Here is an 11,350-nt window from a genome sequence, read left to right as displayed (position 1 = left end):
ATAGTATTGCGTTTGTTTTCTTTAAGGAGGAAGATATGCATGTACATAATAAAGAACTTCAGTTCCCAGTGTCCAATGTGGGTGGTTCTCCCTGCAACCAGAAGTGAGTTTGCTGATCTGGTCGCATGTGCTTGGGTTGGGCTGAAGCCACGAGCTGTTCGCAAGAGATCGTGTGGAGCTACAGCCATTGCCACGAAAATATATATTAACATAACAATGCTGAAATATCACCAACTCCTAAGCCAGGAGAGGCACTGCTGTGTTTTCTTTATGAAGCACTCTGGTTCTGTCGGCTGTGTCAGTCTAGGGAAGGCAATCACGAGACGTGTGAGATAGAGGGGGGAGCCCACCCTGAAATCCCCTGTTTGTGTGAATGCTGTGAAATTCGCTACCCTGTTACAAATAAGTAGCACAAAATAACAGACAGTACACTGCATAAAATTAAAGGATTTGACTTTGTAATTCTTAATTTGACTACTCGAGTAGTAAAGAAAAAGCAAAAAAAAAAGAAAAGGGCCCATTTGAATGAAACAGTGTAACGTGCACAAGTTGGAGCTCATGGTTTCCCCTTTGCTGATCCTCCATCAATCTCCCAGGGCTTCTTTGAATCATTGTTCCACTCCAGGTCCAGTCCTACAACATCTTCTCTCTGCCGTCTTCTCCCTACATCTCCCGCCAAACGAAAGACACATCTCATCCTGGTATCAGACACACAAAATAAAAACACACTTCCTGCATTCGACGGCTCACATTCTAAAGCACCCATTATCTCTAATCATAACCCAAACACTGCTTCTACCGAAAGACCATTACATCAGAATGAAACCTTTCCCAGGGTGTTACATTTATAATTGCACTTAAATGCTGGGCCCAGGAGAGACACATTGAACTGATAATACCAAAGAAATTAAAGTTACTGATCCTCTCCACCACTGATCCCTAATGAGGACTAGCTCAGGAATGTCCAGTTTCCCCCTCCTGAGGTCAACTATCATCTGCGACAGTAGGCCTTGCTGACACTGAGTGAAAAATTGTGTTGTAGCACCACTCAGCCAGATTTTCAGTTTCTGTCCTATATGTGGATTCAATACCACTTTTGATTTGACCAACAGTGGTGTCATCAGCAAACTCAAATATGGCACTGGAGCCATGTTTAGCTACACAGTCATAATCTTATGGCGTGTGGAACAGAGGACTAAGCACACAGCCCTGAAGTGCACCTGTGCTGATGGAGATCGTGGAGGATATGTTGTTGCCAATCTGTACTGAGTGGGGTCTGCAAGTGTGGGAAGTGTGGGTCTTGTTCCACAAGGATGTATTGAGGACAACATTGTTCTGTTTTGTAACTCTAAAACATAAGAATATTTCTGGAATTAACTGGTTAACATATGAAGAGTGTTTGATGATTTTGGGCCTGTATTTGCTGAAGTTTAGAAGAATGAAGGGGATGCCATTGATGCCTATAAAATACTGAAAGCCCTAAACAGAGTTTCTTTTTATTTATTCGTTTGCAGAATGTGGGCATCGACAGCTAAGCCAGCATTTATTGCCCATCCCTAGATGCCCTTGAGAAGGTGGTGATGAGCTGCCTTCTTGAACCGCTGCAGTCCCTGAGGTGTAGGTACACCCACAGTGCCGTTAGGGAGGGAACTCCATGATCTTGACCCAGTGACAATGAAGGATGGTCAGGATGGTGAGTGACTTGGAGGGGGATTTCCAAGTGATGGCGTTTCCAAGTATCTGCTCTTCTCGTCCTTCTAGATGGCAGTGATCGTGTGCCCGGAAGGTGGAGCGTGGATGTGGAGAGGAAGTTTCCGATAGTGGGATAGTCTCAGACTAGAGGGCACGTGAATGAATATGTGTCTGCTTAAATTCCATCTATAAATTGATCATCAGTAAAGTCATCACTGGTGTGTACTGATTGTGGTTTCTTGATAAAGAAGGATCTTTGAACCTTCCTCGCAGGATACTGGCTCCACTCCAAATCAGGCATGAAAGCTCTTGTTTGATCAGTTGTGCAAAGCCTTGTTTAAGCAGGTCCCAAACCCTCAGGGAGAGAGCCTAATGATTCATAAATGTAAAGTCCTTCCTCTTACACCACTCCTTTGTGATGTATTTACTGGCCTTATATATCGACTTCTCACTTCACTAAATGGCATTGGGTCGTGATCTGCGGATTTAAAAAATATTTTTACTTGTTCAGTGTGTAGACAGTATTAGAAGAGCTGGTATTTCTCTTGAGTATCAGCAAGGTCTGAACCATTGTAATCAGCCATTATTTTGTAAGTACACCCTCTAACTTTAACAAAAACTAAGGCAAATTTTACTCCCATTGTTCGCTACACTTGCCTGTTAGACATCAGTGAGTTTTGTACAGGAACTAAATCTCTTTGAACATCAAAACTGGCCAATTACTCAACATTTCAGTTTCTCAATATTTAACAAATGGCACCTTTTTCTGTCGTGTGCACTAATAGAAGGGCCACTGATAGCAAAGGGTTAGTCTATTAAGTGCAGAGACCAATAGTGACTGATACAAGTAACGATGATGCCAGATAAGAACGGACCTTGGATGTGTATTAACGTATTAGGATGAGATGTAACTAACACATGACTGAAGGAAAGGCACACACAACCATGAATGTCTCTGATGCTGTATGTCTACTTTGTGGTGGAGGAAATTGATATTCGAGTTGGATGGAGTACCAATCACTCACATAGCTATTCATAACTACAACAGAATTCTGTTGGGCCTAGAAATCTAGAGCAACCCAAAATGCTGAGCTCTTTGAGTTAATAAGCCTTGGTGGCGTAAAGAAAGACTTGTGTTTCAGCCGGCAAGACATTCACCACAAGAAACTAATAGTAGTGCTGGAAAATCTGTGAACCCTATAGAATTTTCTCTATTTTTGCATAAATGTGACCCAAAATAAGATCAGATCTTCATGCAAGTCCTTAAACTAGAGAACCCAATTAAATAATTAACACAAAAGACATTATACTTGCTCATTACATGTGTTTGTTGGGAAAAGAATGTAAAGCTCTGGGGTAATGCTATTTCCACAATCAATGAGATGAGATTTGAGGTGTGGATTGTAGAGGTGCCCTGTCCTATAGTTAAAACACACAGTCAGGTTACTGACAGCCTGCTCTTCTCAAGAAAGATCTGTTTATGTGCACCATGCCTCAGTCAAAACAACTTTCAGAGGACATTAGAAGAATTGTAGAGATGCATGAAGTTGGAAAAGGCTACAAAAGCACTTCTAAATACCTAAGTGTTCATCAGTCCACAGTAAGAGAAATTGTCTCCAAATGGAGGAAACTCAGAACTGTTGCTACTTTCCCTAGGAGTGGGTATCCTGCAAAGGTCACACCAAGATCACAACTTGCAATGCTGAAGGAGGTGCAAAAGCACCCAAGGGTAACAGCAAAAGACTTGCAGCAATGCCTACAACTTGATAAGGCCTCTGTTCATGTGTCCACTATAAGAAAAACACAGAACAGGAATAGTGTTCATGGAAGGACACCATGGAGGAAACCAATGCTCTCTAGAAAAGACTTTGCTGCATGTCTCAAGTTTGTAAAGGACCACCTGGATGTTCTACAATGCTTGTGAGATAATGTTCTGTGAATAGAAGAAACAAAAGTTGAACTTTTTGGCAGCAATACATGTTGCTATGATTGGAGGAAAAGGGACACTGCACACCAAGACCAAAACATAATGGTTCAGATGGTTCCCAGCATGATTTATGTTTGTTGAGGGAAGTATGAATAATGAAGTCAAGATTGTATCAAGACATTTTACAGGAGAATGACAGGGTAGTCAGCCATCACCTGAAGCTTAATAGAAGTTGGATAAGACAACAAAAAATGAGCTGAAAGACAAAGGTAAATCAACAACAGAATGGTTTGAAAAGAAGATTATCCGTGTTTTGAAATGGCCGAGTCAAAGTCCTGACCATAATCCTATAGAAATGTTGTGGAAGGACCTGAAGCAAGCAGATCATGCAAGGAAGCCCACCAACATCCCAGAGTTGAAGCAGTTTTGTAAGGAAAAAAGCTCTAAAATTCCTCCAAGCTGATGTGCAAGACTGATCAACGGTTACTGGAAACGTTTGGTTGAAGTTATGGCTGTACAAGGGTGTCACACCAGTTATTGAAAGCAAAAGTTCACATATTTTTCCAACAAATACATGCAATATTGGATACTCATTCTCACCAAGTAAGTGGACAAGTATCATGTTTTATTTAATTTAGCTCTCTCTATCTAGTTTTAGGATTTACATGAATATCTGATCACATTTTAAGTGATATTTGTGCAGAAATAGAAAAAAAATTCTACAGGGATCACCACCTTTCCAGCACCACTGTGCAGCACATCCACTGCTCTGCCTTCATCAATCTTTTGTCACATCCTCAAATAATTCAATCAAGCTCATGAGGCATAACCTATCCCTCACAAAGCCATACTGACTATACCTAATCAGACTGTATCTCACCAACTTCTTTGTCTCTGAGAATCCTCTGCTATACTTTCGCTACCACTGATGTAAGATCCATTAATGCATAATTCCAAAGAGTATTGTTATTACCCTTCTTGAACAACGGAATAATATTTTCTACCTTTCAATCCTCTGTCACTATTCCCAAATTCCCAAATTTCATTGCCAGAGGTGCAGCAATCTCTCCTCACATTTCCCATAATAACATGAAATTTAACGTGCCAATTTGCATCCCGGTCCTCATTCTCCAATCCTATGACACTTCAGGGCTCTTTTATTCCTGGTATTATCCTTCTATATTTTGTAAATGAAACGGATTCATACGGAGTCCGTAGTTACCTTTCAAACAAACTTTTTCAGTATAACAAGTTGACACCATCAGGGGAGTCACTTGTTTTCGAATGAATTCTCTGCATTTTTAAGCCTTCATTATTCTTACACAATTTTTGTCTACTTCCTCCTTCCACCACCACCTCTGCAACACATAGAATCTCTACCCTGTATGTGCTGTTTAGATCAAGAGTGAGATAAGTTTTCTAGAATGTAATGCGATAGTGCCTTTGTGCTATGTAGGCTGCGTGCAGTCCCACTACTACCTTTTAATATCAAGGCAATCTGCTGCAGTTTTAAGTTTGTTGTTCAGATGGTTCCCAGCATGATTTATTATAGGTCACGTTTTTGTGATCACCATTTTCTGGTTGAGCAAGTTTGAAATTGTAACATAATTCCTTTGCCCGATAACAACCCTGTGGAAAACCCGTTTGTTTCTCTGTTACGTGATCAGCTGTGTTTATCTCTCTGCTGTGATAGACCCAAGAATACTCTGTTCCTCCTGGATGTTAACTGGCGCTCCTACATTTCCTCTTTTGGGCTTTGACTTAGTCAGTCTCATCACAGTGACTGTTCATTTACACTCCTCCTTCTGGGTGATCAAACCTTCAGGAGGGTCTTTGTTCACATCCAATTTTCCCTTAACTTATGTCATCTCCAGGGCGGTTTAGATAACGTAGAGCACTCACACCTTCCTCGTCACTGTCCCAATCCCATATGTAACCAGGTGACCGTTGAAAATCATTTTTTACTGTTAAAGTGCACTTATCTGTTCACCCTTTTAATGCTAAAATATCTGCCTGGGCCTTTAAGAGAAAAAGGTGATGTTATTTTGCATCTGCAAGTAGAAATAATAGCAAACAAGTTCTAAAGAGAATGATACTTGAGTGGTTTTCCCAGATTTGGTAATGAAAGTTTTTTGCAATTAAGGGATTGGTGCTGGATAGCGTGGTTATGTAAAGTTCCTTATCGGCCTAGTAGTATGAGCGAGGAAAACTCATTTCAGGGTCTGGCATACGTGTGAACGTTAAGCACATGTGTGCCAAAAGTTGCCACTGTCGGATTGGTTTTGTATATTTTGTTTCATTTATTTTCATACAACATACAAACATGTGGACTGAAATTAAACTGGGATTGTAACAGCAGGAACTGTGTTTTTTTCATTCATTTTGTCATTTTTATTTTGATGCCCTCTTTCTGCATTAAAACATCTAAAACAGGTAAAGAAATTAAAGGCTCGATGAAGTATTTGTTGTCCTGCGTGTGTATTTTTCCCCAGGCTACAAAACTTGTTTATTTCAACTTGAAATTTTACTTATTTCTTAATTAACAAAAAGGACTCTAACCTCTTATACCTATTCCTATAACAACAAAACATAACTAACAAAGCTACCGATGCCACTAATTGTTCGACCAGCTATTCCAACCCAAGGACTGATGTAAACATTTAATCCCCAATGCCAAGCCTCTTCAAGTGCAGTTTTTTCTCGTGATGTCTCCTTGCTTCATTTGCATGGTTCCATCTGTGTTTGTTTTCTTCTGACCACTCCTGTATTAACCCCTCCCTTGATCTACCAGTCAGGGTGGAGGGGCGGAATGGGCGTTAACTCTGTAGCCACAAAGTCTCTCAGAATCTCCTTGTTGTCACATCTTACATGCATGAAGTTGGTCTTAAATGTTTTCACCGCGGAACTGTTGATATTCTCACATTGATTGATATTGGGCGTGTAAGTGTATGGACAATTATATTATGCCTGTTCGGGTATAATTTGAGAACTTGGTGTGGAACAAAGAGCAAACACGAGGAATCTGCAGATGCTGGAAATTCTAACAACAACACACACAAAATGCCGGTGGAACACAGCAGGCCAGGCAGTATCTATAGGGAGGAGCGCTGTCAGGACGAATGGTCTCGGCACGAAACGTCGACAGCGCTTCTCCCTATAGATGCTGGCTGGCCTGCTGTGTTCCACCAGCATTTTGTGTGTGTTGTTGTTTTATGGAACAAAGATCTTATTTTGCAGCGGGTGAGGTATTTGCTGAGGTCTGAACAAGTATTTACCAGGGAATCCTGACAAACCTAATCTATCTGGCTTGCTCTGGTTAAGGCAATACACAGACAGTCAGGTAGCGAGACATTGCTCCATTGTCTAAGCTGCTGGGTCAATATCCAGTTAGGGACTTAATGTTCAGTTCATTGCTGCAGACCACCGCTCACTTGGGAAAGTAGCCGTATAGAATACGCAGAGCACATGACTTCCTCATCTTCTTCTTGAAATGTTTTCCCATCCTGTCCAGAACAATATTTATCATTTCCTCATAAGAGTCCAGGATCCTTACCTCATTCAGGAACACACATTTTCTCCTGTTTTGCTCACATCAGTCATATCTTAGTAACCCTGTGCTATCACTCACAATTACCCGTTACACCCCTGACATTACACTTCGGGTGCTCAAACTGCTTATAGTTCTGCTCCATCTGGAATGCTCATTGCAGATCTTACTGCCAATATACCCTCACCCCAGGATTTCCTCCAGCTCTCTACAGGATCTATGGCTTTAAGTTCCTTCTCTGCTAATTATTCCTTCAACCAACGTTGAGGTAATTGTGTGACAGTTGGACAGTGAGTAGGGATAGCAAGACCAATTAATTTTGAGATTAACAGCACATGTTTATTATAGGTTCCAATGTTACCTTCTCTCTAGTAGGTGTTGTCACCAGTGCTTGACCAGTCACTTGAGTAATGGCCTCATCACTCTCCAGTTGTACAGTGGTGGAAAATACTATTGCCTGTGGAGATGGTGTAGCAGGTGGTATTGTAGTCATATTTGTATAGTTTGCATGAATTATATTAAACAACTTTCCCCATCACATTGCTACCAGCTGGATATTCCACATTGGTGGAATCCTCTTCTCTTTTCAGTATTCCATGTCTGTCCTTCTACCCTCCCCATCGCACTATAGTGCTGAATTGTATATCATTTTAACGTGTGTACAGGTATACATGATTAATTCAGTCTTGCTTGGTCCACTACTACAGCATAAGCCCTGTCCAGACAATATCATCAGTGGTATCTCCACCTTTACAAGAAAACACTTCATACTCTTCTCCCATCGTTTGGGTGATCAGTAGAATTCTAATCTATAGTGTTGGAGTAAATGTTCATTTCTAGAGTGTTACATCCTGTTGGAGGGAGGTGAAAGAAGTGTTTCATATCATGCACTTTAACCTGCAACCAAGTTCACCAGCAGTTCTGGATGGCTCCTTTAAATGAACATGTCAGAGCTGTAAATAAACCCTCATACGTCGACTCTAAAGGGGTCCCAATCATTTCCGATCAATTCCCTGTCTCCAAAGCAGAGAATGTGGCACATTCTCATTCAGAACTTGGTGTTCTCTCTCTGTAATCTGTTGTTCTCTGCATTTTTCAACAATTCTGTTAACTCTCATTTTCATTTTCCAATCTTTTTTATTGATTTTCAATTAAAGAATATACAAATCGGAAGAGGAGTTTAACATAGTCACAGTGAGAAGGTACGAATTCCTTACAGGCAGCGGCGGATTTCTTATGGTCATATAGAGCAACAGAGTGAATGAAAGGCCACATCCAATGGGATGGACAAGAGACCAGCGTGCAAAAGACAACAAGCTATGCAAATACAACAGATAAAATAAACAATAAATATCAACAATATGTCACGGTCCAGTCCGTGAAGTCTGTATTCCGGTTCATGGTCCAGTCTGTGAATTCCGTATTCCGGTTATACCTTTTTCCCCTTGTTCCGTTGGGCGCCTTGACTGAGGCAGCTGATCCTCATTTCGGGCTTGCAACATAAATAGTTCAGGGGTGCAGCTATTCCTTTGCTGGACCATCCCCGTCAGAAACCCACATCAAGAAGCTCGGCATCAGAAACCCACATCAAGAAGCTCGTTACCACAAACACGAGACCTCAGCCAGTGTGGTAAGTCAGGACCATTATTGAAGCTACTGAGTATCATGGACTCTAGGTTGCCTCTGTGTTCTGTGTCCAAGAAGGGTCCCGGTCCTGGGTTCAAGAAGGGTCCTGTTCCTGTGTCCAAGAAGAGTCCAAGTCTAGTCAAGCCTGTGACTGAGCTCAAGTCCAAGTTTCTGATCAAGTCAAGCCAAGTTTCTCATCAAGCCAAGTCCGAGTTCCCGGTCAAGCCAAGTCTGAGTTCCAGGTCAAGCCAAGCCCGAGTTCCAGGTCAAGCCAAGTCCGAGTTCCAGGTCCAGCCAAGCCCGAGTTCCAGGTCCAGCCAAGTCTGAGTTCCAGGTCAAGCCAAGTCCGAGTTCCAGGTCCAGCCAAGCCCGAGTTCCAGGTCCAGCCAAGCCCGAGTTCCAGGTCCAGCCAAGTCCGAGTTCCAGGTCAAGCCAAGTCTGAGTTTCCGGTCAAGCCAAGCCCGAGTTCCCGGTCAAGCCAAGCCCGAGTTCCCGGTCAAGCCAAGCCCAAGTTCCCGGTCAAGCCAAGTCTGAGTTTCCGGTCAAGCCAAGCCCGAGTTCCCGGTCAAGCCAAGCCCGAGTTCCCGGTCAAGCCAAGTTCGAGTTCCCAGTCAAGAGCCAAGTCAAGACCCAGGTACCTAGTCCCTGTCAAGACCTGAGTTCTCAGTCAAGTACAAGTCTCAAGTCCTAGTCCAGGTTTTCAGGATTGTTATTTTATGTTGACGGCCAGGTTGATATTTTGTCCTCGCTCCTTGGCTTCCCTAGTATTCTTAATAAACATTGCCCTGTTCATACTACCTCAGTGTCTGTGTCTTGCATTTGGGTCCGCTCCCAATGCCCCCTTGTGAGATGAGGAGTCCTCCATATGATGAGGGAAGAGCTCAGTTATCCCCTTTGGATCAAGAACGTGATTGCTGAGGGGTAATAACTTCCTAAACCTGATGATGTGAGTACTGAGGTTGCTGTGCCTTCTTCCTAAAGAAAGCAGCAAGAAGAGAGCATCTTCCTTTAACGATGCTCCATATAGATATGTTCTATGGTGTGGAGGGCTTTATCCAAGATGCATAGGACTGTATCCATTACTTTTTGGAGGATTTTCCATTCTAGGCTATTGGTGGTTCCCTACCAGGCTGTAATGTCAGTATGCTCTCCACCACACATCAATAGACTTTTGTCAAAGCCTGTGTTATTATATGTGTAGATAATAAAGAACTTCAGTTCCCAGTGTGCAATGTGGGCTGTTCACACTGGAACTGGATGTGATGGTGGCGAGTTGGTTGCATGCGCTAGTGTTGAGCTGAAACCGTGACTGGAGTATCCTGTAAATAAAATATGTGTTGGTGTCTTTACCCTTGCTGTTTGTCTTTATTAACAACAATCATAACATGATGTCAGAAGTCAGCATGAGGAAGAAACACCGCGAGCAGATTAAGAAACAGACGCTATATTCTGACAGACAGAAGCTACCTGCCAGACAGCACATTGTGCCCTGAAACTACTGTTGTTCATTGAATTCACCAAGAGAGATTCAGGGAAAAGCTAGAAAATTCAGTCATGGTTAAGCTGAGACCTCCCGCACATATGATGTTTACCAGCACTCTAAATGATAATTGGAAACACTTCAAACAGCAATTCAATATATATTCGGCAGTGAGCAGAGCCGAGGAGGTGAAGGGGGGCAGTTGAAAAATTGAAAACATCTACCTTTCAACACGCAATCAGCAAAGATGCTTTGGACATCTGCAACGTCTTTCAATTTGTTGAGATAGCCTTCACATTGGAGAATCTGATGACAAAATTCAAAGAGAATTTTGTCCCAAGTAAAAATGTCACATTTGAAAAAAAGGTTATTGAATGTAAGGTATTTTCATGTGAACAGAAACAAGATGTTAGCTTTGACCAATACTCAGCTGAACTTCATACACTGAGTAAGTGCTGTGACTTTGGAGATTTAAGAGACTCGCCAGTTAGAGACAAAATAGTTGGTGGAATCCCAAATGATGCTCTCAGAGAAAGATTGCTCTGTGAAGAAGAAAAGGCTGTGAATTTGTGTAAGGCAGTGGAGAAAACACAATCTCAAACTAAGGAGCTGCACAGGGCAGAAACAATAGGGCACACTGTGAAAACAGAAGGACAGATCACAAGGTATTTCCCAAAAGCAACCACATAGAAGAGGGGTAGACTCAAGCAGCAAATGCAGTGAATGTGGAGGGAGGCACATCCCAAAGACGTGTCCGGCTTATAGAAAGTTTTGCAATAATTGCAGGAAGAAGATTCATTTTGCAAAGTGCTGGCTATCATGAGAAACTTCCATACTGTTGCTGAAGAAATGGAGGAAGTCTTCATAGATTCTCCACAGACGGTGGGTGCTGGTAAGACAGAATGGTTTGTTCCAGTGATTGTAAATGAGATAGTAATTCCATTCAAGCTTGACACTGGAGCTCAGGTGAATCTGTTAATGAGTGATGATTGCAAGACTCTGAGTGAAGAGCAAGAATTACCCAGTGAAATTAAAACGATGGGATACACTGGAGAAAACATTGTGGTAAAAGGGAGAG

The sequence above is a fragment of the Hemitrygon akajei genome, chromosome 3, assembly GCF_048418815.1.
Source record: "Hemitrygon akajei chromosome 3, sHemAka1.3, whole genome shotgun sequence".
Lineage (NCBI taxonomy): Eukaryota > Metazoa > Chordata > Chondrichthyes > Myliobatiformes > Dasyatidae > Hemitrygon > Hemitrygon akajei.
The sequence above is the reverse complement of the archived record's forward strand: the minus strand, read 5'-3'. Positions refer to the sequence as shown.